Here is a 21,366-nt window from a genome sequence, read left to right as displayed (position 1 = left end):
GGCATGGCACTCTTATAGTTCTTTCCTGCCCCAATCGATTCTTCTTATTGTTAGGCTTATTTTGTACCATGATGGCATTGACTTCGGCACAAATGAATGATTGCCGCGTTTTATGCCTTGTTACCGTTAGTTAAGTATCTATAAGGTACACTAAGAGCCGCAGAAGCTCTTCGTGGAATTGTGGAAACCTAAGAAACTATAACTTCTTATTTGTGTTTCTGTCCAGCTCGGCTAGTACTCCTTAACCAAGGTGCTCGCTTTCTTTTTTCACTTTTATTGCTGCACCCATGAACACAACAGTTTATTCCTCTAGTGTACCGTCACGATGCGCCACTGAGAAAGGAAAAAGAAACGAAAAGAAAAAATGTTTGGATCATTCAGCCTTCCGCACACGGTCCGTGCGCCACCGCAGCCGGAGTGCTACAATTAGCAACATGTACCTTGGCACCGGCGGCGTGGCGCAACTAGTGGTGAGAGTGAGTTCATTGGCAGGAGCGAAATAACAGAGGGCGGCAGAAAGTGTGGACACATTCTGCGTATTTTCTGCACGCCAGAGTGGTACACCGTGCGCAAAATTTATGGAGAGAAAACTACAAACGTTTAAGGCGAAGAGCTTCCCTTTGATCTTTCGCCCGTTACTGTGGTGGTCGGCTGTTGGCAGTGGTCGGACTTTCATCGCCACTACAAAGGGAGCGATGCAAAGGATACGTGATCTCGCGCAGCCTCTCGTGCTGTCTGGCGTGAGCTTTGGTTAGTCTGGTAGTTTAGATGGCGTTTAGAGATCTCGGCCGACACCACCTAGACTCGCGTGAGGCCGCGCTCTTCTTTTGCCGCCGCGTTTTGCCAGTGTGGCAGCTGCGGGAGAGGGCTCCTTGGCGGGAGAGGAGGATGGCAGTCACCAACATCTTCTAAACCGGCACTCGCGCTCCTGGAGATAAACGCATACGACGAATCGGCTTTCATGTAAACTCACGTATATACGATCGCTACAGATCTGCGCCGGTTAACGGCTCTGTATTGTGCGGAATTACGCAATGAAACAACAAACGCTACCTTAAATATTGTCACGTAATAGCGGCGGTGAAAGAAACACAGCAGCAAAACTGTCAATAGCTTAACTAGAGAGAGAAAGCAGGGATAAGAAAGGCAGGGAGGTTAACCAGAACAGCATCCGGTTTGCTACCCTACACTGGGGGTTGGGGAAAGGGGAATAGAAAGAGGAAGAAAAGGAGACAGTAAGCACTGAGTACGTGTAGGAGGGACACAATACACAAGGTCACTATAAACAGTCTCTTAAACCGGTGCACTTCAAGTACTGCACTAGTGCACGAATCGCTTTTCGAGCCAGTAACGGGTGTGGCCACGGTCCGAGTTTATTTGACTCGGTGAACGGCCTCGAGTCCAGTCGGTGTAAAGTTGCTCGCAGAGAGAGTTGGACATCGTAGTGAGGGCAGGTACACAATAGGTGCTCGATGGTTTCCCCACACCCACAGGAGTCGCACATCGGGCTCTCGGCCATTCCCATACGGTAGAAGTATGCGTTCGTGAGCGCCACTCCCAGCCACAAGCGGCACAGCAAGGTTGTTTCGCCGCGGGAAAGGCTAGATGGTAGCTGTAGCCGTAGCGTGGGGTCCAGTTCGCGTAATCTGCAATTGAAGGCATTTGAAAACCAGAGATCTTGTGACTTCTTGCGTGCGAGTAGGCGAAGTTCCTTGGCAGCGTCCGACCTCGCCAAAGGTGTTGGACGCGTCTTGGTATCTTCGTGGGCACACCGGGCAGCCTTGTCAGCTAGGTTGTCGCGGACGATGCCGCAGTGAACAGGAATCCATTGAAATATAATGGGGTGTCCTCTTTGTAGAGCTTGGTGGTGCACTTCCCTGATTTCAGATATCATCTGCTCGTAAGGTCTGTGATATAACGCAGATTTTATACTGTGAAGAGCTGCCTTAGAATCGCAAAATACGAGCCACTTCTTTGTTGGCTCTTCGGTGATGTACGTCATAGCGGCGTGGAGAGCTTCAAGTTCTGCCGTTCTGATGTAGTCATGTGTGACAATTTGAATCTAACTGCAACCTGCCTAGCTGGAACGACGAACACGGCAGTTGAGCTGGTAGGTGAGGTCGAACAATCGGTATATATATGAATGTGGTCATGACACGTCTGGTGCAGTAATAGGAGCGTAAGTTGCTTCAGAGCCGGCGCTGGATGATTGGACTTTGTTGTAATTCCAGGAATAGCAAAATTCACTTGAGGCTGTCGCAGGCACCACAGGGGAGATGAAGGTTTCACCGCCGGTGTAAAAGATGTCGGTACGCAATCTTGATGAGCGCTAATCACTCGTGAAAAGGTCGCTTGAGGTCTCTCGGCTCGTAGAGAGCCCAAATGATGGCCGGGGATCCTTGAAAAATGGCGAATGTGCGCTCTGAGAGAGTCCACAGCTACATGTGTCTGGATTATATGGTCTCCCGCGATGACAATTGTTGCTACCGTTGAGGGGCACCGAGGCAGCCTTAAACACGTGCGTAGGGCTTGGCCTTATATGCTCTCCAAGGCGCGAAAATTCGTCTTGCACGCATTTGGCAATACTGGTAGACTGTAGCGTAGGAGTCCGAGAAACAATACCCTGTACAGCTGCATCATTGAATGGACTGGTGTACCCCAGTTTTTCCCGCAGTGAAATTTGAAGAGCTGAGCAAGGGCGACTAACTTCTTCAGATAGACGCAGTGAGGGCTCCACGAGAGGTTGCGGTCAATGATGACGCCGAAAAGCGATGCGTCTTAACATAGGACACAGCTTGACCATTGATGGAAACAGTATACGATGACATTTGTTTGCGCGTAAAACCAAGTAATGCGCACTTTTCAGTAGACACACTGAGGCCTTGTTCTCGAAGATGAGACGCCGTCATGGTTGCCGCTCGCTGAAGCCTGGCTCTTACCTTAGCTGAGGGCGAGTCACCGCAGGGGCCCAGATGCAAATGTCGTCGGCGAATATTGAGACATGAACTGTCTGTGGTAGGTACTCCGCTAGTCCTACCAAAACGAGGTTGAATAAAATAGGGCTCAACACTCTACCCTGCGGCACACCACGGCACGTGTAATGGCCTGAAGTTGGGGTCTGTAAGAAAAAGCGCCTCTCAGTCAAATAGTCCCGAATCCATTGATATATCCGGCCGCCAACTCCAACATCCTCAGGTGAGTTCAGTATGTATGGCCTCATGGGAAACGTTGTCATATGCTCCTTTTATATCTAGAAAAAGTGCTGCAGATAGGCGCTTGAGGCTTTTTTGATTTTGGACCCAGGTTACGATGTCAATGACGTTGTCCATGGACAAGCGACCTCGACGAAAGCCTGTCATGGCGTCCGGATAGATGTTGAATTGTTCTAGGTACCATTCCAAGTGAACAAGAATAATTATTTCCATCACTTTGCCGACGCAGCTCGAAAGTGCAATCGGACGATATGATGACATATCAAGCGGAGACTTTCCAGGTTTCAGAATGGGGATCAAGCGGCTCGATTTCCATTGTTTAAGAACGGCGCCGTTCTGCCAAGACTCGTTGTAGTAGTTGAGCAGCTCATCACGTGCGTCACGTCCAAGGTGGCATAGGGCAGCATACGTGATGCCATCAGCTCCTGGTGACGAAGAACGCCTGCAGGTCGCCAACGCAGCATCCACCTCTTCGAATGAAAATAGCAGGTTGATTTCTGGTACACGTGCCTCAGAGATGTCATTTAATGCTGCGTCAGTGTTGATGGCCACGGACCCAGCGACCCGTGCACAGAGCTCTTCAGCCACTTGAAGTTCCGAGCGGATTTGGTAGAGGTCTAGAGCAGCAAAGGACTTCCTTTGATGCGGAGATGCGCGAATATCCCTAACCGTTCTCCGTATGTGCCAGAGCGATTTTCGGGGATCAAGCGACTTGCAGAATGTTTTCCATCGCTTATCTTCTAATTAATCCATTGCGACGCTGTACTTTCTTTTGTATGCGTCATGAAGCCCTCACATCCAAGACGGACTTCGTGCGCCGATACCTCCTCTCCGCCTGTCGGCGTGCCGCGCGCAGCTTCTCCAGTTCCATGCCCAAGTCTGTTCGGCTTGCTGACCTTGTAAGCGAGCAGATGGATGTTTTCAATGCATCTGCGATTGCTTCTTCGACAGTGTGTGAAAGACCTTTCCGACATGTGTCATCCATATCCTTCTTAAACTTTGACCAATCAACTGTACGCAAGACAGCAGAGGAGCGTTGCTCAGCTCCTCGAATCTTTAGGTATGTTGTAATATGGTCGCTTCCATGTGTTTCTATGTCCGTAAACCATTGGACGCTCGAGGCAAAGCGTCGTGTTACCAAAGTTAAGTCCAAGCAGCTACTATAGGTCGTGCCTCGCAGAAATGTAGGGCTGCCTTCATTCACACAGCACAAATCATAGTCGGCAGCAAAGAAGGCAAGACTCCTGCCTTTGGAGTCAATTTATGTTCTTCTCCATGGCTGGTGATGCGCGTTGATGTCAGCTGTGATAACCCAGGGGCCATTGCTCATTAGTAATATTTTCTGAAGTCGTTCGCCGTCAAAGTGACCCGCTGGGGATATGTAGGCTTCAATTAGTGTAAATGACACAGTCTTCTTTTGGACATTTAGGCAGACATATTGGTTGTCGTCATGCGGCTCTACCACGTTAGTGACATATGTTAAGTCCGTGCAGATGTAGATGATTACTTTCGTGCTCGCACTGCATGTGGACAAGACGAAAGATTCGTAACCGGACAGTCTGAGTGGAGTTGATGTATTTGGTTCGCAAATGACCAGTATCGGGAAGTGATTTGTGAACATGAATTGGCGAAAGTCTGCTATACGGGTCCTTAGACCCCTGGCATTCCACTGAACTAACTTCTTATTGGGCGAACCTGGGCCCGCAAAAGCAAGTTACGCTCAAAGCGCAACGACAGCTGCGAAAACAGTCGGTGATAGCCGAAAATCTGATCTGCCAGTGAAGCGCGTCTGCTTTTATACAGCAGTCATCACAGTTTCCGGAGTAATCACTGGTGCCCGCGTGTCTTCCAGAGAGTACTACACAATTGTAACGTTCTACACGTTGTAAGCGAAGGTTACCTACGGCAAGATGGCATCCCACGTCTTGTGTTCGATGTCGACGTACACGCTAACATGTTGGCGAGCGTCTTGTTCAGACTTTCCAGTGAGCAATTCGTCTGCGGATGGTAGGCAGTGGTTATCCGGTGACTTGTCTTGCTAACTGCAGATGGCTTAAGTAAGCTCAGCTATGAAAGCCGTCCCACTGTCAGCAATGTGAACTTATGGCGAACGACAGACAACGTTGGAGGTCCTTTTGCACCAGCCTGGACCCAAGAAAACCGTTGTCCACAATATGACATGTTGTACGAGCACTACCATCTCCTCCACAACAGCTACGTCCCTTCCGAGCTTTGGCTATCATCCAGACGCGCAGTGAGAGGGAAATCGCGGAAGATTTCTGCATACACCTCTCTGGATCTCCAACATCGGTAGCTTCAGTGCTCAGGTGTGCTCCTCCAACTATGGACGATCGTGTCGACCTCCCATTCACGCTTCAAGAGCTACGTGCAGCGATTTCCTCCTCAAGACACTCAAGTGCACCTGGTCCTGATGGCATTACCTATTCTACCTTGCGCCATCTAGGCCTTCGAGCGACTGAAGAGCTCCTGGCTTTATACAATCTCTCGTGGTCCTCGGGAACTGTGCCTGCACATTAGAAGACAAGTAAAATTGTGGCATTATTGAAACCAGGCAAGACACCCCATGCTATTATTTCCTACAGACTTGTGGCGCTTGCCAGTTGCGTAGTTAAAACCATGGAACGCATGGTTTTGACGCGCCTGGAGTGGTTTTTGGAGAAGCGCAATATATATCCAGACGCAATGACAGGTTTCCGAAAGGGTAGGTCGTCAATCGACAGCGTCATTGACCTAGTAACAACTGTTGAACATTAGAAACGTCGCCGTCGATTAACGGCTGCTGTCTTTCTAGATATCAAGGGTGATTTTGACAACGTTCTACATGATGCAATTTTAAATGCCCTAGAAGAATGTGGCGTCGGGGGACGTATGCATCAATGGATAGACAGCTATCTTCAAGAGAGAACGATATTCATGACAACTCCAGACGGTGAAACAAAGAACCACCCCGTCTATCGTGGAGTGCCTCAAGGAGGTGTATTGAGCCCAGCCTTATTTAATATCGTTCTCATTGGACTGGTCAAAGGACACGCAGGCGCAGTCTCGGTCTCTGTGTATGCAGACGACATCTGTATATGGACCACGAGCTTAACGCGCTTACAAGTGCAAACGAAGCTGCAGCGCGCGGTTTCAATAACGTCGACATACCTAAACAGTCGCGGACGGCAGCTCTCACCGGAGAAAAGTGTAACCATGGCCTTTACACAAAAGTCAATGGCCTGCTACCCCGTTATGATTGATGGGAAGATTATACCTTCAGTAACCCACTACAAGTTTCTCGGAGTCATCATCGACCATGACTTATCTTGGTCGAAGCACCTCTCTGGATTAAGAAAAAAGCTAGACAGCTTTACTCAGATCATTCGACATATGTCTGGAAAATCATGGGGGCCATCCAAGTCATCTCTTCTGCAGCTCTACCAGGCACTTTTTGTTGGCTACTTCCGCTACAGTGCGCCTGTACTTTCTCGGGTTAGTACAACTGCTGTACGCATACTTGAAAGTGCTGAGGCTCGCGCCCTGAGAATTTTCCTAGGACTACCACGATGTGCGTCTACTTGGGGCACTATTGCAGAGGGACGTGCGTGCCCAGCTCGAGTTTATCTGCAACATGAGCCATTGCGAGTGCATCTAAGGCTACTGACTAGACACAGGAACCATCCACTCACGAACGTCACAAGCGTACGGCCTGTGTCCGCCTACTCTGAAGCCGTGTTGTCGCAGCAAGGCTTATTGCCGTCGGACTTCGAACCGTATGACATACCCGAAGTTCCACTCTGGACGATGGCAAAGCCAACGGTGAGGCTCTCAATCCCTGGAATAACGAAGAAGTCGAAGATGCCGCTTGCTGGCCTCAAGCATTTCGCGCTATCATACATTGCTTACATGTATGGATATTACGAACATGTTTTTACAGATGGTTCTGTGACACAGACCTCTTCCGCGGCGGCCTACACGGTGCCAGGAATGGGGATCGCACAACGGTTCAAGATACGACACAGGACGTCGTCAACAACAGCTGAGTTGACCGGAGTTCGAGAAGCAGTTCGCTGCATACTGCAACAAAGCCTCGAGAAGTGGACAGTGTTCTGCGACTCAAAACCAGCACTGCAACTCATCAGCAATTATATGAGTGACAGAACCGCATATAGTCCTCTGGTTTATGACATGATGTCTCTGCTTGCTGAGGCGTCTCATTCCGGACATACCATCGTGCTGCAGTGGATTCCTGGCCATTGTGGAATAGCTGGAAACGAACAGGCTGACGCAGAAGCAAAACAGGCGCACACTGACGGAACTATTATAAAAATTCATTTTTCTCGGTATGACATTAACGCCTTGCTCCATACCTCCCTTAAAACTTCTACGGCGCGACATTGGGACAACCCCGAACATCGACAAGAGCGCCTCCATAGACTTGACGCTGGATTAGAATTCCGGCTTCCACCTCGGTTGCGGAGAAGCCAGGAAACATTCATTCATGAATTACGGCTGGGTGTGGCATACACCAACCGATACCTTCACAAGATTGGACAAACACGGGACCCTGAATGTAGCGTCTGTCACACTGTCGAGACAAAATCTCACGTACTTTGCGTGTGCCCTCAATATGCGGCCGTACGAAGAACACTTAAATCTACAGTTGACAGCTTGGACTCCCGCCCCTTTTCAGAAGAAAAGCTTTTGGGCGCGTGGAGGAGTGTTTACTGTGCCCATCGTGCCATAAAATCACTTTTGAACTTTTTAAGTGAGACTGGTTGAGACGATCACCTCTAGAAGCTGTGAGACGTGCAGTCAGTGCGAAATGTGTTTGCGCAATAACTTTTTGTGACAAGATTACTTTTTGTATGGACAAGATTACTCACGTGTATTGCGTCTACAGTGTGCATCCGCATATTGGACAACGTGTATATAGTATCTCATTGTACCATAACATAATCACCCGCCACCTACCTTTCCCTGTATTTCCCACTTCCCCTTTCCCCAGTGAGGAGTAGCAGGCTAGAGACACGCTCTCCAGGCCGACCTCTCCTCCTTTCTCTCCATTAAAATCTACTCCTCCTCCTCCTATGGCGCACGATGTCGTAGCAGGTTGTTCTCAACGAAAAATTTGGCTACTACCGCTGCACTACCTTTGGGCAAGGCTTTTGTTTCGGCGTAGCGGGTAAGATAGTCGGTGGTCATGACGATCCACTTGCTTCCAGATGTTGGCATCGGAAAGGGTCCCAACAAATAAATCCCCATCTGCTGAAACGGTCGGCAAGGAGGCTCCATGGGGTGTAGTAACACCACTGGCCTTGTAGGTGGTGCTTTGCGCCGCTGGCAGTCACGGCATCTCTTGACGTAGCGGGTGACGTCGGTGGTCAGGCGTGGTCAATGGTGCTTCTCTTGTATTCTTGCGAGGGAACTGGAAAACCGAATGTGCCCGGATGTCTGATCATCGTGCAGGGCGTGCAAGACTTTTGGCCGGAGTGCTGCTGGCACAACGAGAAGGTAGTTTGCGCGGACTGGGGAGTTATTTTTTACAAGGACGTCGTTGCGCAAGCAAAACACAGACAGTACACGCCGAAATACCCTAGGGACAATGTCGGTCTTGCCTTCTAAGTACTCCACAAGGCTTCGTAACTCGACAGTATACTCGTTGCTGTTCGGCGAATTCGTCTGCAGTTATTATCCCTAGGATGGCGTCGTCGTCCAGTTCGTCTTGCGGCGGCCAGTCAATAGGCGTGCGCTACAGGCAGTCGGATTCAGAATGTTTTGTTCCGGACTTGTATATCACGCTGACGTCGAATTCCTGGAGTATGAGACTCCGTCGTCGTCACGTTATCGTTGCAGCATTGTCATCACTTGGATATCGTCATCCTATTGTCATCATGCCGTCGTCGTCATAGCACCTTCGTGGATCCATGGACGTGAATACTCGTTCCTCATTCTATCATAATCGTGCTGTCGCCATTCAGTTATGATTATGTCACAGCTGTCATGCCATCGTCATGGCATTGAGTCACACAAACGCAATTGCGTCACATTGTGTCACACAATTGGAATCTGAATCTGGTCATATATTCGTTGTCAAACAGTCTTTGTCATGCCGTCTTCGTCGTGCGATCGTCGTCATTCCCGCTTCTTCGTCCGGTTTTCGTCATGCCATCGTCTACACGCCATCGTCGTCGTACAGTCGTCGTCGTGTCACTGTTGTCGTTCTCACGTTGTCGTCGTGATACCATGATCATAATTTAAATGACGACATCTGACTGTCTTCATGCCGTCGTAGTTGTAGGCCTTTGTTGTTCAATCGAGATCATTCTTTCTTCGTTATTCCATCGTCACTGCGTCGGCGTCATACATTCCTCGTCATAGTTCCATGCTCATGCGCCACCTTGGCAAGCTATATAGTGTCTCAGCCATGTGGGACGATATCGGACTATGTGGCATACAGCCGAATCATCGAAAGTCCTATAGTTACCACTACATGTGGTAAATGAACATGATTTCAGACCTATGAATAGTTAAATTGTGGGGTTTTACCTACCAACATCACGGTCTGATTATGAGGCACGCTTTAATGGGGGACTCCGGAGATTTGGACCACCTGGGGTTCTTTATCGTGCACCGAAATCTAAGTACCGCGGGTGTTTTCGCATTTTGCCCCCGTCGAAATGCGGCCACCTTGGCCATGATGCGATCCCGCGACTTCGTGCTTAGCAGCCGAACACCATAGCCACTAAGCAACCACGGTATGATATGAAGCTATACACTGTCCGATTGGCGTTCGCATTACCTTCGACAGTGATCGTTAGGTGAGTTCTGGAGTAATTCTTTTTTATTTTGTGAGAGAAAGGGAAATCGTAGGATTGGAACGAAGTAAAGAATAAAAGATACACGGCTTCTTGTTCTAAGACTCTAGTCTTTGTTTTCCAATAGTGGCAGTGTGGCTATGGGGTTGTGCTATTGAGCCCAAGGTTGGGGGTGATAATAGGATGGAAAACCGTCAGCAATAATAAAAAAATGTGCGCGTGGCAATATTGCTTTGCAACATTCGTTTCTCTTAAATACAACCCCATAAACCTAGCACGTGGAACACAGTGACTGCTCATGTACCAGGAGAAACATGGACACAGAGCAATGTACTATAGTGTCGCCATGCCCTCAACTATTGAGAATACGTTATTGCACTGACATGCTTTGTCATGTTTCCTGTATCCTGGTTGTTGTTGTTGTCGTCGTCGTCGTTGAGGAATGGTTAGGTAGGCTACACCAGAGCGGGATATTCCACTACACTGTTAAGCTTATCAAGCTAGCTCTTTCTCCTTATTACGCGAACACGCATTCCACAAACAAATCCGCGCACTGTTTCATATTTAGGAAATCGCTGTCACACGCCGAAATTCCCAGTGATTGGAAATGCGCAAGAATAACTCCAATACCCAAAAAAGGTGGTCCATCTATTGTTACCTCTTATAGGCCGATTTCTCTTCTCTGCACTTGTGCTAAAGTATTCGAACACATTATTTTTAAACATATCTCCAGCTTCATTGAAGATAACAAAATAATCGATAGTCGCCAGCATGGTTTCCGACGAGGAGTTTCTACAAAAACGCAACTACTAGAGAGCATTCACAACTTTGCCGCAGCGTTGGACAAATCTGGTCAGGTTGACATCATATTCCTTGACTTCGAGAAAGCTTTTGATCGTGTCTCGCATCCTGAACTTCTTCTGAAACTAAGACCGCTACTCAAAAACGATTCCCTCCTTGCATGGATCGCAGCATACTTGTCTTTCAGGCAGCAATCAGTGTACATCGACGATGTCGGTTCAGATTCTGCCTACGTTCATTCAGGTATCCCCCAAGGTTCTGTTCTTGGGCCGTTATTCTTTTTAATCTTCATAAACGACATTGCTCAAGATATACCGGTAAAAATCTGCTTATTTGCGGACGATTGCATCCTATATAATGAAATCCACAGTTCTGACGACCAGGTTTCTCTTAACAAATCTTTAGCCCAGATTACAAATTGGTGTACTTCGTGGCAGATGCAAATAAACCACAGCAAAACGGTAGCGATGAGACTTACACGTAAGATAAATCCACTCACTTTCACTTATAGCATCAGCGGTAACAATCTGTCTGTAGTTTCAAGTTATAAATATTTAGGGGTAACTATTACATCTGATCTTCGATGGAAGGATCACATCACATACATACACAAGAAAGCCATGAGACAACTAGGCTACTTACGGCGAACACTTCCCAAAGCTTCAAGAGATGTAAAACGTTTGGCCTATAAAACGTATATAAGGCCAACACTCGAATACGCTGCTGCAGTCTGGGATCCGCACACAAATACAAATATAAGGAAACTAGAAAGCATTCAGCGAAAGGCAGCTAGATTCATTTTTAATTCGTACAGCAGCAAAACATCGCCAACTGCTCTATTAATTTCTGCAAATCTAGAATCCCTACAAACAAGACGGTACCGCGAAAGACTAAAAACATTTTACATGATATACAATGATAACCTTGGAATTGACAAAAACACGTACTTGAAACCTCTTACGCAGCGTTCCACTCGTTCTTTCCATTCAATAAAAGTTAGCGAAATTTATTGTAGAACCAACATTTACATGAATTCTTTCTTTCCCCGTACCATCCGTGATTGGAATCGTTTGCCCAGAAAAGTAATCGAGAGCTCTTCTGCTGCCGCTTTCACTGCCGCACTTCAAAATGTGAAATGATAGTGTTTTATCACCAATGATCTAGCAACGTTTTATGAAAGCGTCGCACTTATATCCTGCTTTTCTTTATTTTGATGTTTTTACAGTTATATTTTCTTTATATTGTGCATCGCATTGACATGTATAACGCATCGAACCCAATACTTTTTTTTTTCGCTTATTTCCTTCCCATTGTCAATTGTTGAGCAACGCACTTGTCTAATATGTCTTGATGTGTGTTCATATATCTACTATTGCGATATGATGTGTGTTCATATATATATAACATTTTACCATTTGACATTATATAATTCAGTGCCGTACTTGACACACCAGTCACATTTCTCCAGTTCCATTGTTTGTATGTGCTCTTTTTGTTGTTCAGGTATATTTGTACCGAAGTGTAACCCACTCCTGCTTAAGGCCTGGAATTCAGGCTAGCAGTACTTAATAAATAAATAAATAAATAAATAAATAAATAAATAAATAAATAAATAAATAAATAGATCTACAGCAAACGAAAGAAAAATAGAAAGAGAAAAACCCGCCGTGGTTTCTTAGTAGCTATGTTGCTGGGTCGCTAAGCACGCGGTTTCGGGATCGAATCCCGACCACGGTGGCCGTATCTTCATGGGGGCGCAATGGGAAAACACCCGTGTACTGAGGTTTAGGCGCACGTTAAAGAACCCCACGGGGCCCAAAATATCTCGAAGTACCCCACTACGGCGTGCCTGATAAACAGATCATGGTTTTGACACGTAAAACCCCATAATTTATAGTATAGAGAGAAAATAGGAAAAAGATGGGGTTAAGCGTCTCGCAGGAGCGCTCGCCATCTGCCGTTGCGCCACCCGTCATCTAACACGCTGCCAACTTGTCCACATTGTCTTGCTTACATTTAGCAAGTGTGCCAGAACGTGAGCCATGTGGGAGAAAGCTAGAAAATTTAATAATAATAATAATAATAATAATAATAATAATAATAATAATAATAATAATAATAATAATAATAATAATAATAATAATAATAATAATAATAATAATAATAATAGACAAACAGCCAAACTTGTAAAGCGTTTAGATCTGTGATGACACCTTGAAATTGCTCGCTTGCTGCTTATAGAAGCTCAAGACAATGGCAATTTCATGCTAAATAGATGAATACGTTAAGCCGGAATGCGGAATGAAAACAAAGAGTCGTCCAGTGTAGCACGGGCACATTGCAAGCGCTATGGGATTATCCTCGTTCAAGCTACGTCTTACTGACCGGAATAAACAAAGAAGGGCGGGGAAAAAGGTGGGAAAAATACAAAACAAGCAGTAAGGTTGAGCCGCGGTTTACACTTTGGCGTGTCCGAAGACGGCTCGCCCATATATCAAGCCACGTGCTTTTGTACATAGTACATACGGCTCGATACGTTCGAGCGCCCCCCCCCCCCCCTCACCTCCCTTCCTCTATCCCCGCCTACCTTTCTACTCCCTGCACGACTTGAACTTTGCTTTAAAATTCGTGCGTCACCCAAGCGGCCAGCCTATTTTCTTGGGATTCGTATATTATTCAGTTCGCCGAAAAAATGCGTGTCCAGGGCGTCGTTGTCCTGACTTCACAACGCAGTATAGGAGGGTGCGAATGGCCTCCGATCGTGGTGTGAATTCAAAACGACTGCTCGCCTCTGCTTTTTAGTCCGTCGCCTCGCGCGCCGTCTATTCTGGGCCAAAGGCGGCGGCATGCATAGGCGTGCGTTGGGGAACTGAGTAGGCGAATGGGCAAGGAAATCTCGTCGTCCGTGTGTTTTACTGTCGACTGGGCGCAGTCCGCAGATATGCGGGGTTAAACGACAGTGTGGCCACGGTTTAATGCCATATATGGGCTATCTCTTTCATCGCAAATGCCTGTACGTTTCAGACTTTTCGTAATCGAATGGAATTTCGCCTTTGTCACGGCGATTTCCAGCTTGTGTACGAAGAGCTTCTTTATATATTACATGTAAAAGTACTCGTATACCAGTGTTCCATTTTTCACAGACACATCGACTGACCATTTAACTGACTGATTTACACGGAGCTGTGAGAGCCACAGTAGTGGGATACCCTGGATGATTTTAGTCGCGTAGGGTTTTTTACCCTGCAGTGTTCTTTTAACGCGACTAGTATTCTTTGGAAACTTCACGCACTTTCAGGGGTTCGTCCGTCCGTCCGTCCATCCGTCCGTCCGTCTGTCTGTCTGTCTGTCTGTCTGTCTGTCTGTCTGTCTGTCTGTCTGTCTGTCTGTCTGTCTGTTTTTTGTCGTGATGGGCGGTATCCAACCCGCTTTATATTTACGCAACAACCTTGTTTAAATATATATTCCCACACGCACCACTCACGCACTCCGCGGCGGCGCCACTAGATGGCGCAGCGTGTTCACTGACAAGCGCGAGAGGGGAAACCGGCTGCGTGTGCCTCTCACGCATAACGAGTCTCTACGGCGGCATTGCGGTGTGTCGCCATATTGCGGCAATGCCAGTCCCAGCAACGTCGACATTGCTCGTGAGATGAGCTGTGCAAAATTTTTGAGGCAGTCTGACCATCTGCGTCCCTTTAAAGGAAGCAGCTTGTAAACAAATTTGTTGAATTTCAACCTCGTCGGAATGCCACTGGCGGCGCTAAAACTTGCAACATCTTTCGTGATAACAGGACGCCACGCTCGACGAGCCACCTGGACGGTGGCACGCACACGCACACACGCACACACGCACACGCACACACACACACACACACACACACACACACACACACACACACACACACACACACACACACACACACGCACGCACGCACGCACGCTCACACACGCACGCACACACACGCACACGCGCACATACACACACACACAAACACACACACGCACACACACACACACAAATACGCACACACACACACGCACACGCACACTTAAGCACACACACACACACAAACACACACACACGCACACACACACACACGCACGCGCGCACGCACGTGCACACGCAAAACATTTCGCATAAGATATCGACAATGCGTATCAGGTGAAATGAACAGCCGAAAGCTTCCACTCCTACATTTATTGTAGCGAGGATATTTAGGCAGCGTGCTTGGTTTCTATTGCGTAATTCCGTAGAGAACGGAGCCAGCACGTGTGGGTAGTAGAAGTGGTTATGCATTGTCTCCAGCAGCGCGAGTGCGACCGGGGCAGACGACTGCCGTCCTCTGATCCCGCTTACTACTCAGGGGGAAGAGGGCGGTGGATGAACAGGACCTCTGTCCTTCCCGAGCGCTCCGTATGCCAACCTTCAGAAGCCCAAAAGCTGTCGCGCCACAGCCAACGCGTCTCATGTAGCTATAATAGTTGGCGTTCAGCTATAGTTATGCTATAAACGCGCCCTGAAACTCGGCTGCACGCGAGAATTCGCCGTTTCCATCGACGCCTTTTTTATGCAATATACGCTGAGAGTCGAGCTAGCAAGTACTAAGAAAACGAGCGAAAGGGCTGTAGAAGGCTATTCAACACGAAGACGGCTGTCCATAATAACATACCATTATCCCCATATTGAATCCAGGAGAAGCAGCTTTATTGCGCCAAGGCTTGTGATCGGTAGACTTTTATATTTCCTTTTGTTGTTGTAATTGTCACTGTTGTATCAAAACACAGATTAAGGTCAACTGTAAGTTAAAAGGAATCACTTTCGCAAAAGAATATGTTTATGTAATCATGTGTGAATTAGGAATTTTAGGAAGCTTAAGAAGCATTCAGAAATATTTGCCCGGATAACCTGAGAAAGTACGGAAGTTCCGTTTGCTAATGTTGCTCCAAAAAACGATTTGCCTGACGTGCCTTTGTAGAGCTCTCTCTGTAGATCCATAGAGAAAGAAAAAAAAGTTAAGAGTGGACACTCTCATACACCCCCCGCGGCCCAATCGACCCTAGCGCGCCTAGCGGTTGATGAGAGCAACTGGCCTGCACTTCCTGTTTCGGTTTCGCTGGCGCGAAATTTGGATTACCCCTCGTAACCGACGTTGGGCTGTAGCGGAAGCTTGTCATTTCAGACCACTTTTCGTCACCCATATGGCAACGCTTTTATTTGGCGCTTTGATTTAGCGATTCACTCTTTTGTCTAGTTCAATATTTGGTGTGAATTGAGGTAGTGACGCAATTTTTATTTCGGTTAAGTTGTAACAGATGGAGATAGAGGTAATCATAATTCGTTATGGCTTTATCCATCGCCTTTGTCTTCTGTGTTTTGGTACAAGCGCTCATATGTATCAAAGAGACAGAGTTTCCGCAATGTTTTTATTCCAAGTCAAGATAGGTTTCTTTTGGGTTCTGCCGTTGTCAAAGCACCACGACACACAGCAGTAGCTGCCGTAGCTCGGACCACCGGACGGCATGGCATCAGCACGGTCTGAAAATATCAATAAGTGCACGCTTCGTTAATTACCAAAAACATATGTACACGTCATAACTGTACCAGGAAACCGCTTTGAATGAATAGCGAACCGATGCACAATATAAAACCACCGACACATCCTAACCTCTGACCCATATAACCCGGACTTACAAGGATAAATGTTAATACCCCGTACAGGGGTGTTCAAAAGTTCCCAGGCCGCCATCCTATTTAATCCCACGGAGGGCATCGCGGCCTGTGAAGTTTTGGACACCCCTGTACGTACTCAGTATAAGGAGTACATTGGTAGGCAAAATAGCAGTTCACATAAGCGTGATAAAGATACATTCGAAACGTCCAAATACGAGGCCTTTGTTCAAATGCGCGCCACGCCACGCCTACGCGACAATACGTTGTGCAATGTCTTCGCCACGAAAAAATGATAAGGAACCGAAAATAACTAGAATGCGCAGTACTTCCCAACACGGCCGCCTCAATAAGTAGTCATGCAGTAGTCATGGTTCATGCAGTAGTCATTGGTGACTTTCCCCACCGTTACTTTTCTGTATAAAGAATCCGCACTGACGCATACACCAGCGTCCGTCCGTGCGCCGTAGATACACACCTCGCTAAAGCACCAAACGCAATAAGCTATGCTCGTTGTTATGTCACATGCCATTGTTTGCAAGCAATATCGTTAAAATATTCAGGAGCCCTTACTCTATAAGGCAAACGAGCAAGCAAAACTTGGCTACAGCGTGCCTAACGTCCTGCTTTCTTTATTTAGGTAGCGCCCGTCCCCGGAACGCCGTTTTCGGTCTGAATCAGCGTGGCATCTTTTATGTTCTTTCCAGCGTTCGTCAGCCTATAGAACAGGCCAACGAAAAGACCGTCAACCGTGACACGATTATTTTAACGCGGTTTAGGAATTCAATTTTCTCGAAACCGGAATTTTCCTGAAATGTGCAATTCATGATATTGACCTTAAGCGTTGTCCAGCAGATCGTTTTTAATCCGCCAACACGAACTATTTCAATGGAACGCCGATACCGCGGTTATCGCAAAAAGCGCTGGGCAAGAACGGTTTACCCTCGCAAACCGAGACGCAGCGTCTCGATGGCGTCTGACAAGCTGCGAGTCGCAGTGCAGTGCACAGCCGTGAACCGGTGCAAGTTAATGGCAGCTTCGCGTCGTTTGATTATTTTCACGGAACGCAACCAACAAAGATTATGCCGTTCTCGGTGGGGATAGCAAGAAAGTACAGCTAGTACAGCTCTCTTGCTACACGTTTCTCGAGGGGGCATGCTTTTCGCATTGTTCGCCTCTAGCCGCCTCATATAGAGCCGCAAACAGCTTTTTTTTAGCGAACCTCGTCACGCTCACAAGTCAATTACTCCAAGCTTCGCTTAGAAACGTGACTCACCTTTCTCACACACAAGAACACCGCCGCAGCCGACGTTCACGAGACGTTCCCGCTGGCACGCCGCCGGTGCCGTTGATTTCTTCTCTATGGACGAATGGTGATTGGTGTTGATGGCAGCACGAATGAAGAACAAAAAGCACGGAAGGTGTCTTCGATAAATTCTGTTTTTATTTATCAGAAACACGCCAAATTTGGGTGTATAATTATTATTTTGTAAAGCGATTGAGCAGAATTCATTACAACATTTTCTTTTTTTCGCGCCTGCGTCCCCTGGCGTTTGATGAGAGCATTAGTTCGTTACGTAGCCGTGACGTAGTTCCTGAGGCCAGATTTCTCGGAGTGTCCGCTCTTAGTCTTTTTCTTTCTCTATGGTAGATCGGAAGGTAAACTTGAAATGCCCGTGATGCCTTACTGAGCAAAAAAGAACGGACCCCCAACACAGAAAAAATTATGATCTAGGTAGAAAAAGCGAGAAATTAAATTTGCATCGAGTGCGATAGAAATGTTGTATAATCGTATAATGTTGTTTTTGTACAGTGTATGATGTTTTTTGCTACTGCTAGATTTCAGCTTTATCTCTGAAAATGCAATAGGCTATGTGAAAGTTTGTCCCCAGTTTGTCTAATGGGAACAATTCTTCGTTTACGTCCAATTGAATAGGGAAATTTCAGTTTGGTCCAGCTAAAGCTTCCTGCTTAATTAATGATTCACTTAGGGAATATTATTTTAGAGCATTTCCTGTCGTCAACTCTCGGCAACGACAATGCTGTCGCGCCATCTGTTAAGTATAAATCAATGCATTTTCTCGTGCTCGGGACCATGTCCGCCCCCCCCTCCCCCTCTTATATCTCCAGTGTCATTCATATCATCTTCGCATGGTCGCTGTGATCCGCCGAATCACGAAAGGGCCATCAAAGAAATTTTTTAAAGAAATGCTGAGTTTTATATATTGTACATTTTCACAGTCGCGTACATTCCTCGTTTGTCAAGACATTTATTTTCCGTTGTAGGTTGTACCCCATAAGCTATAGAAGCTGGCCCGACCAACGGATATTCTTTGTAATTTACTATCCTAGCGTACTTTTATTTTTTCAGACAGTCACTTTATATTATTACATACAGTGGTCGGTGTAAGAGCGACTATTCTCCAAAGTATTTAGAGCACGTGTGAGAGGAGAAGGGAAACGTTCACTTCGATCTAATTTTTAGTGAAACTTCTGTACTTGAATTACAGGGGTGATGCCGCTGTTGACTGTGCAGCATTTTCGCACCACTGTTCCTGCTGGTGCGAGCCCCCACGAAGAGGTAAACCTTTCTTTTTATGGCACGATTGTGCAAATCTGTGCGCATAACGCACGAACTGTTTTTGTCTCAGTGTGTAAGAACTAAGCGCGAGTCGCACTTATCTTGAAACAGGCATACCGTGGCATTCATCATGTAGGGCACAATCCCGATTTCATTTATGCTAACATAGCCATAGTGTCGTGACATCACGTAGACGAAAAAAAGAGCCATTATATGGTTATGATGGCACAATTTTCGTCTATTGGGGCTTTGAAAATTTTCTACGGTTGCTATGAAATGTTTTTATGAAAGTGAAACGTTAGCTTTATCAAAACGTTGTGACGAATCCTCCGCATTCCTGAATATACGTATCTGATCGCGACATACGGAGGGTCACACTTCTTCAAAATTCAAGCACGAGCTCCCCTGATGTCACACTCACAAGTTTCATCAGCAGCGAAGAACCGAAACAGGGCTAAGAGTATGAGTTAGGAAGCAAACGCTTTAATATGCGAGCTTCTGCCCAGAAACGCAAGAAACACCCAAATCAAAGCGATAGTGGTGAGGCAAATCGTGGAAGCTGTCTCACGAATCAAGTACACCCACTATTTAACATGTATCACTGTAGATGCTAGACTAATCGTTAGTGCTCGCGTATATTCTAGGGCGCAGAACATTAATTTCCCGCACGTCATCTGATGAAGCAGGTCTCTTCCGTTTTATAACATGGGACAGCATTCATGACATTTTGGGTTGGGTAGCCGTGCAGACGAATTATTAGCCAACCTCAAGGTGGAGACAACGCCTTGACGTTTTCACTGCAGCTCGCCATAATTTCGCAGATTTCGGCGGCATCTTTTTGGCGTTACTGCATTCCTTATCAGCAAAGATGAGCTATATTTTATCTTAAAGGAACGAAAGACTGGTCATGGCAAGTTTCAAGAAGTGCCTGTGGAGGGGTGCCTTGCCTAAAACACAAACATTTAACACAATTCAGGTGCATCCAACTCGGTCGGTGGCTTGCTTAGCCTAAAACGATTCAAATTGTGACTCGCGCTTTCGGTAATTCCCAAGTTCTTCCTAAAAGCTTCAACACTTGATAGTCATCCTAATAAATATAGATGGTCATCTTGGCCCTGCAAAAGTGGATGTCCAGCAAAGCTGCTGAAAACCACCGCTAGTGAGAGCGAGAGAAATCACTTTACTTGCACCCGTCAGAGAGTATGGGTGATCGCGGTGACACGCAGCTCCCCCTTTCACCGTCTACCTCCCCGTAGACGTCAGCCAGGATCAGTTCGCTTCCGGCGTCGGCCTGGGCCTGACCGATGACTTGTTTTTGGGCTTGTTCTTCCTGGCTACGGAGGGAGGATTCCCATGACTCTTTGTTCCCATGTAGACCATTTAGCGCTGGGCAAGCCCAGAGCATGTGATTTAGGGTCGCTATACCTTCACAGTTTTTGCATTTGGAAGAGCGCTACAACTTCGGAAGCGGGTATGCAATGCTTTATTAAGGCGAAAGCCTTAAATGGCTCATACCCCCGATCGTCTGGGAAAGGCGGCTTGCGGTACAGAAAGTCATGTGATCTCGCCTTGCGCAGACAAGCGCTCGTGCCACTGCTTGCGCGTTCGTCGTCGTCTTATTCCACAGCTCGCTCCGATGCCGCTTATGATGCAAAACAAAAAGAAACGGCAAAGTTAATAAGTGTAGCGTAAATAAAGGCACTATAACCGACGACCCTTGGTGAAAGTCGCAGCCTCGGCCTTCCGTGGGAGTCGAAGCCACGACCAAATAGGGCGAAGTCAATTAGGGCACAGTTAATTAAGGTAGCGTCAATTAAACCACTCCAACCCACGATCTTTGGTGGGCGAAAACAAGTAATAAGAAGCAACGACGCATTCGAATGAGAATGCCACGTGATTTAATAAATCTCACTTGAGCGCGTAGGCTTTCGCATTTACCCTCTTTGGCGTATGCTAAGGTGACCGTAAATTTTTTGCTTTAACATAGTGCTAGTAATGGTAATTTAGAGTAGTGATAGTTATGGGACTAATGATCATTTTACCAGCATGCCACCACTGGTAGTATTGCCGTTTCTGCTTCCCTTGGTTGCTCCTCGTATTCAAGCTTCTCCTCGGGAGTCCTTGCTATGATTTACCTACTCACAGCGGCACTGCAACAACAACGAAATCAGTTGCTAGGCTACTTCTTTTATATAAGAAAGTCTAGTGAAGCGACGCCCCACATTGCAAGCTGCCGTCGCCGCAGTAGCTTGCGTGACGGTAATATTTACTGGGAAACGTGTA

At 46.9% G+C, this 21,366-nt stretch overlaps 1 protein-coding gene across 2 annotated transcripts in view; it reads left to right on the top strand.

Moving 5' to 3' along the window:
* The window catches only part of LOC142576061 (uncharacterized), a 411,410-nt gene that overhangs the window by 251,586 nt on the left and 138,458 nt on the right, over positions 1–21,366 (top strand). The window contains exon 3 of one of the 2 annotated variants that reach the window (XM_075685987.1): positions 19,013–19,083. The exons of the other annotated variant lie outside the window; for it this stretch is intronic. The gene's annotated coding sequence lies outside the window, so the exon portion shown is untranslated. The remainder of the gene's footprint in view (positions 1–19,012; positions 19,084–21,366) is intronic. 2 annotated transcript variants of the gene reach the window in all.

The sequence above is a fragment of the Dermacentor variabilis genome, chromosome 3, assembly GCF_050947875.1.
Source record: "Dermacentor variabilis isolate Ectoservices chromosome 3, ASM5094787v1, whole genome shotgun sequence".
NCBI classification, from domain to species: Eukaryota; Metazoa; Arthropoda; class Arachnida; order Ixodida; family Ixodidae; genus Dermacentor; species Dermacentor variabilis.
Note: the sequence above shows the minus strand (reverse complement) of the source record. Positions and strands in the feature narration are given on the sequence as shown.